An 8167-nucleotide genomic window follows, 5' to 3' on the forward strand; every position below is an offset into this window, starting at 1 on the left:
TATATATATATATATATATATATATATATATATGTATGAAATACTTGACTTTCAGTGAATTCTAGCTATATATATATATATATATATATATATATATATATATATATATATATATATATATATATATATATATATATATATATATATATATATATATGAAATACTTGACTTTCAGTGAATTCTAGCTATATATATATATATATATATATATATATATATATATATATATATATATATATTATTTACATAAAAAAAATACTTGAATTTCAGTGTTCCGGTGGCTATCCATTAGATTGGGGGGGGGGGGGCGTGGTTGGGGGCGTGGTTATTTACAGCTAGAATTCACCAACTCGAGTATTTCATATATATTTCATATATATATATATATATATGTATGAAATACTTGACTTTCAGTGAATTCTAGCTATATATATATATATATATATATATATATATATATATATATATATATATATATATATATATATATATATATATATATATATATATATATATATATATATATATGTATATATATATATATGAAATACTTGACTTTCAGTGAATTCCAGCTATATATATATATATATATATATATATATATTTTATTTACATTAAAAAAATACTTGAATTTCAGTGTTCCGGTGGCTATCCATTAGATGGCAGTATTGTCCTGTTTAACTTCTCCGTTCATGATGAGTATATCATTTCGGCCACCGTGTTCAATGGAGAAGTCTGTTCTACATATTTACAGGCAACATACACCTTCCCCTTCGAACTGTCCTGGATGAACTGAAAATCTTGTTTCCATTCGTTTTGGAACTTGCAAGCGTATTTCTTCATCTTGCTCGTCGACGGCGTCGCCATGTCTGTAGCTTCCTCGTTCTTCTGCTTCATCTCCTTGTTGTGTGCGCAGTTGTGCACTCTACTCTCTAAAAGCCCTAGATGTTATGACGTCATTGGGCAGGCAAGCTGTTTATATTGTGGGAAAGCGGACGTGAGAACAGGCTGTCCCCACTCAGTCCCAGGTCCGCATTGAGCTGGAGGGGGCGTGGCCTCCAGCTCCGGCTGAATACCGGGAGTTTGTCGGGAGAAAATCTCTGCCGGGAGGTTGTCGGGAGAGGCGCTGAATACCGGGATTCTCCCGCTAAAAACGGGAGGGTTGGCAAGTATGCCGGAGCCTGCTCCAAGATGGCGGCGAGGAGGCGTGGACGGCGAGCGAGGCGGGGTTTCGACGCCGCAAACAAGATCAGGTGCGTGGATCGCGCACCTGGGCACATTTGAGTAATCCCCTCTCAGTGTGTAAAAGGGCAGCAGCCGAGAACGACGGGGCAGAAGGAGGGGAGAAACCAGCACGTGCGCAGCGAGAGCGACGGAGAACGAGAGCGAAAGGCAGACGACACCGTGACGCTGAAAAGCGAACGGCAGAGCGAGCAGGTGGAGGCGGAGCTGAAAAGCGACCCGACCGACGACGAAGATTTATTGAAAGAATAAAGAAGTCTAAACCTGCCCGCAGCTATGTCCTTCCTTGATGGTCCTTGGAACCCACTTGGCTTGAGACTGTCACAATCTTGTCTTTGCAGTCTATTCAATTGAATATAAGTTGAAAAGGATTTGCAAATCATTGTATTCTGTTTTTATTCACCATTTACACAACGTGACAACTTCCCTGGTTTTGGGTTTTTGTAAGTGTAAACCAGGGGTCACCAACGCGGTGCCCGCGGGCACCAGGTAGCCCGTAAGGACCAGATGAGTAGCCCGCTGGCCTGTTCTAAAAATAGCTCAAATAGCAGCACTTACCAGTGAGCTGCCTCTATTTTTAAAATTTCATTTATTTACTAACAAGCTGGTCTCGCTTTGCCCGACATTTTTAATTCTAAGAGAGACAAAACTCAAATAGAATTTGAAAATCCATGAAAATATTTTAAAGACTTGGTCTTCACTTGTTTAAATAAATTCATAATTTTTTTACTTTGCTTCTTATAACTTTCAGAAAGACAATTTCAGAGAAAAAATACAACCTTAAAAATTATTTTAGGATTTTTAAACACATATACCTTTTTACCTTTTAAATTCCTTCCTCTTTTTTCCTGACAATTTAAATCAATGTTGAAGTATTTTTCTTTTTTTATTGTAAAGAATAATAAATAAATTTTAATTTAATTCTTCATTTTAGCTTCTGTTTTTTCGACGAAGAATATTTGTGAAATATTTCTTCAAACTTATTATGATTAAAATTCCAAAAAAATTATTCTGTCAAATCTAGAAAATCTGTAGAATCAAATTTCAATCTTATTTCAAAGTCTTTTGAATTTCTTTTAAAATTTTTGTTCTGGAAATTCTAGAAGAAATAATGATTTGTCTTTGTTAGAAATATAGCTTGGTCCAATTTGTTATATATTCTAACAAAGTGTAGATTGGATTTTAACCTATTTAAAACATGTCATCATAATTCTAAAATTAATCTTAATCAGGAAAAAAATACTAATGATGTTCCATAAATTCTTTTTTTAAGTTTTTCTCTTCTTTTTTTCGGTTGAATTTTGAATTTTAAAGAGTCAAAATTGATTTTTTTTTTCGTGTTTTCTCCTCTTTTAAACCGTTCAATTAAGTGTAAATATCATTAATTATTAATAATAACGTTAAAGGTAAATTGAGCAAATTGGCTATTTCTGGCAATTTATTTAAGTGTGTATCAAACTGGTAGCCCTTCGCATTAATCACTACCCAAGAAGTAGCCCTTGGTTTCAAAAAGGTTGGTGACCCCTGTTGTAAACCATCTCTACTCTAAACCTTGTTCAGTATCTGCAGTGTTTAGCTCTGAAGCTCGCGAAAAAAAGAAAAAAAACTGTTAATGTTTCAGAGTTGTCAAGCCATCTGTCGAGCTACCGTTGATAGCGAGTGGGCGCTAAAGATGCTATTGGCGGTAAAACGCTGCATTCAGAGACGGGAGACAAATAACGGCATCACTGGAAACAGAGGATGCATTGCAGTGATTTACCATCAAAATAGTGCCCGGTGGTTTAAAATACCAGAAAATGCTCCTTTACGTAGCAGCCAGGAACAGAATAAGGCACATTTCAAAGAACGCAAGCTGTCGCGGAAAGTCTTAATGACTCATGCAAAGCTCTTCGTGTGTCTGAGAGGCTCGGGAAGGACTGTCGGAAGCCGTGGGAGGACTTCCAGCGAGTGTGAGGATGCGGCGAGAAGTGGGAAGCCGACACACTCCCCCGCGGACACACACACCCGTCATAAAAACCCGATGGAGGCGAACACCGGTGGTGTTAAACCAGGTGAAATGTGTAGGAACAGCCAGAGTCGGGACCCGGGGTGGACCGCTCACCTGTGCATTAGTTGGGGATATCTCTGTGCTGCTGACCCGTCTCCGTTCGGGATGGTCTCCTGCTGGCCCCACTATGGACTGGACTCTCGCTATTATGTTAGATCCACTATGGACTGGACTCTCGCTATTATGTTAGATCCACTATGGACTGGACTCTCACTATTATGTTAGATCCACTATGGACTGGACTCTCACTATTATGTTAGATCCACTATGGACTGGACTCTCACAATATTATGTTAGATCCACTATGGACTGGACTCTCACTATCATGTTAGATCCACTATGGACTGGACTCTCACACTAATATGTTAGATCCACTATGGACTGGACTCTCACAATATTATGTTAGATCCACTATGGACTGGACTCTCACTATCATGTTAGATCCACTATGGACTGGACTCTCACACTAATATGTTAGATCCACTATGGACTGGACTCTCACAATATTATGTTAGATCCACTATGGACTGGACTCTCACAATATTATGTTAGATCCACTATGGACTGGACTCTCACTATTATGTTAGATCCACTATGGACTGGACTCTCACACTATTATGTTAGATCCACTATGGACTGGACTCTCACTATTATGTTAGATCCACTATGGACTGGACTCTCACACTATTATGTTAGATCCACTATGGACTGGACTCTCTCTAGTATGTTAGATCCACTATGGACTGGACTCTCCCACTATTATGTTAGATTCACTATGAACTGGACTCTCACTAGTATGTTAGATCCACTATGGACTGGACTCTCTCTATTATGTTAGATCCACTATGGACTGGACTCTCACTATTATGTTAGATCCACTATGGACTGGACTCTCACTATTATGTTAGATCCACTATGGACTGGACTCTCACTATTATGTTAGATCCACTATGGACTGGACTCTCATTATTATGTTAGATCCACTATGGACTGGACTCTCACACTATTATGTTAGATCCACTATGGACTGGACTCTCAATATTACGTTAGATCCACTATGGACTGGACTCTCACACTATTATGTTAGATCCACTATGGACTGGACTCTCACAATATTATGTTAGATCCACTATGGACTGGACTCTCACTATCATGTTAGATCCACTATGGACTGGACTCTCACACTATTATGTTAGATCCACTATGGACTGGACTCTCACAATATTATGTTAGATCCACTATGGACTGGACTCTCACAATATTATGTTAGATCCACTATGGACTGGACTCTCACTATTATGTTAGATCCACTATGGACTGGACTCTCACACTATTATGTTAGATCCACTATGGACTGGACTCTCACTATTATGTTAGATCCACTATGGACTGGACTCTCACACTATTATGTTAGATCCACTATGGACTGGACTCTCTCTAGTATGTTAGATCCACTATGGACTGGACTCTCCCACTATTATGTTAGATTCACTATGGACTGGACTCTCACTAGTATGTTAGATCCACTATGGACTGGACTCTCTCTATTATGTTAGATCCACTATGGACTGGACTCTCACTATTATGTTAGATCCACTATGGACTGGACTCTCACTATTATGTTAGATCCACTACGGACTGGACTCTCACACTATTATGTTAGATCCACTATGGACTGGACTCTCACTATTATGTTAGATCCACTATGGACTGGACTCTCACTATTATGTTAGATCCACTATGGACTGGACTCTCACTATTATGTTAGATCCACTATGGACTGGACTCTCACTATTATGTTAGATCCACTATGGACTGGACTCTCACTATTATGTTAGATCCACTATGGACTGGACTCTCACTATTATGTTAGATCCACTATGGACTGGACTCTCACTATTATATTAGATCCACTATGGACTGGACTCTCACACTATTATGTTAGATCCACTATGGACTGGACTCTCACTATTTTAGATCCACTATGGACTGGACTCTCACTATTATATTAGATCCACCATGGACTGGACTCTCACTATTATATTAGATCCACTATGGACTGGATTCTCACTATTATGTAAGATCCAGTATGGACTGGACTCTCTCACTATTATGTTAGATCCACTATGGACTGGACTCTCACTATTAAATTAGATCCACTATGGACTGGAGTCTCACTATTATGTTAGATCCACTATGGACTGGACTCTCACTATTATGTTAGATCCACTATGGACTGGACTCTCACTATTTTAGATCCACTATGGACTGGACTCTCACTATTATGTTAGATCCACTATGGACTGGACTCTCACACTATTATGTTAGATCCACTATGGACTGGACTCTCACTATTATATTAGATCCACTATGGACTGGACTCTCACTATTATGTTAGATCCACTATGGACTGGACTCTCACTATTTTAGATCCACTATGGACTGGACTCTCACTATTATATTAGATCCACTATGGACTGGACTCTCACTATTATATTAGATCCACTATGGACTGGATTCTCACTATTATGTTAGATCCAGTATGGACTGGACTCTCCCACTATTATGTTAGATCCACTATGGACTGGACTCTCACTATTAAATTAGATCCATTATGGACTGGAGTCTCACTATTATGTTAGATCCACTATGGACTGGACTCTCACTATTATGTTAGATCCACTATGGACTGGACTCTCACTATTATGTTAGATCCACTATGGACTGGACTCTCACAATATTATGTTAGATCCACTATGGACTGGACTCTCACTATTATGTTAGATCCACTATGGACTGGACTCTCACTATTATGTTAGATCCACTATGGACTGGACTCTCACACTATTATGTTAGATCCACTATGGACTGGACTCTCACTATTATGTTAGATCCACTATGGACTGGACTCTCACTATTATGTTAGATCCACTATGGACTGGACTCTCACACTATTATGTTAGATCCACTATGGACTGGACTCTCACTATTATGTTAGATCCACTATGGACTGGACTCTCACTATTATGTTAGATCCACTATGGACTGGACTCTCACTATTATGTTAGATCCACTATGGACTGGACTCTCACTATTATGTTAGATCCACTATGGACTGGACTCTCACTATTATGTTAGATCCACTATGGACTGGACTCTCACTATTATGTTAGATCCACTATGGACTGGACTCTCACTATTATGTTAGATCCACTATGGACTGGACTCTCACTATTTTAGATCCACTATGGACTGGACTCTCACTATTATATTAGATCCACTATGGACTGGACTCTCACACTATTATGTTAGATCCACTATGGACTGGACTCTCACTATTTTAGATCCACTATGGACTGGACTCTCACTATTATATTAGATCCACCATGGACTGGACTCTCACTATTATATTAGATCCACTATGGACTGGATTCTCACTATTATGTAAGATCCAGTATGGACTGGACTCTCTCACTATTATGTTAGATCCACTATGGACTGGACTCTCACTATTAAATTAGATCCACTATGGACTGGAGTCTCACTATTATGTTAGATCCACTATGGACTGGACTCTCACTATTATGTTAGATCCACTATGGACTGGACTCTCACTATTTTAGATCCACTATGGACTGGACTCTCACTATTATGTTAGATCCACTATGGACTGGACTCTCACACTATTATGTTAGATCCACTATGGACTGGACTCTCACTATTATATTAGATCCACTATGGACTGGACTCTCACTATTATGTTAGATCCACTATGGACTGGACTCTCACTATTTTAGATCCACTATGGACTGGACTCTCACTATTATATTAGATCCACTATGGACTGGACTCTCACTATTATATTAGATCCACTATGGACTGGACTCTCACTATTATATTAGATCCACTATGGACTGGACTCTCACTATTAAATTAGATCCATTATGGACTGGAGTCTCACTATTATGTTAGATCCACTATGGACTGGACTCTCACTATTATGTTAGATCCACTATGGACTGGACTCTCACTATTATGTTAGATCCACTATGGACTGGACTCTCACTATTATATTAGATCCACTATGGACTGGACTCTCACTATTAAATTAGATCCATTATGGACTGGAGTCTCACTATTATGTTAGATCCACTATGGACTGGACTCTCACTATTATGTTAGATCCACTATGGACTGGACTCTCACTATTAAATTAGATCCATTATGGACTGGAGTCTCACTATTATGTTAGATCCACTATGGACTGGACTCTCACTATTATGTTAGATCCACTATGGACTGGACTCTCACTATTTTAGATCCACAATGGACTGGACTCTCACTATTATGTTAGATCCACTATGGACTGGACTCTCACTATTTTAGATCCACAATGGACTGGACTCTCACTATTATGTTAGATCCACTATGGACTGGACTCTCACTATTTTAGATCCACAATGGACTGGACTCTCACTATTATGTTAGATCCACTATGGACTGGACTCTCACATTAGTATGTTAGATCCACTATGGACTGGACTCTCACATTAGTATGTTAGATCCACTATGGACTGGACTCTCACACTATTATGTTAGATCCACTATGGACTGGACTCTCACTATTATGTTAGATCCACTATGGACTGGACTCTCACTATTATGTTAGATCCACTATGGACTGGACTCTCACTATTTTAGATCCACAATGGACTGGACTCTCACTATTATGTTAGATCCACTATGGACTGGACTCTCACATTAGTATGTTAGATCCACTATGGACTGGACTCTCACATTAGTATGTTAGATCCACTATGGACTGGACTCTCACACTATTATGTTAGATCCACTATGGACTGGACTCTCACTATTATG

Source organism: Entelurus aequoreus, linkage group LG03, assembly GCF_033978785.1.
Source record: "Entelurus aequoreus isolate RoL-2023_Sb linkage group LG03, RoL_Eaeq_v1.1, whole genome shotgun sequence".
NCBI classification, from domain to species: domain Eukaryota; kingdom Metazoa; phylum Chordata; class Actinopteri; order Syngnathiformes; family Syngnathidae; genus Entelurus; species Entelurus aequoreus.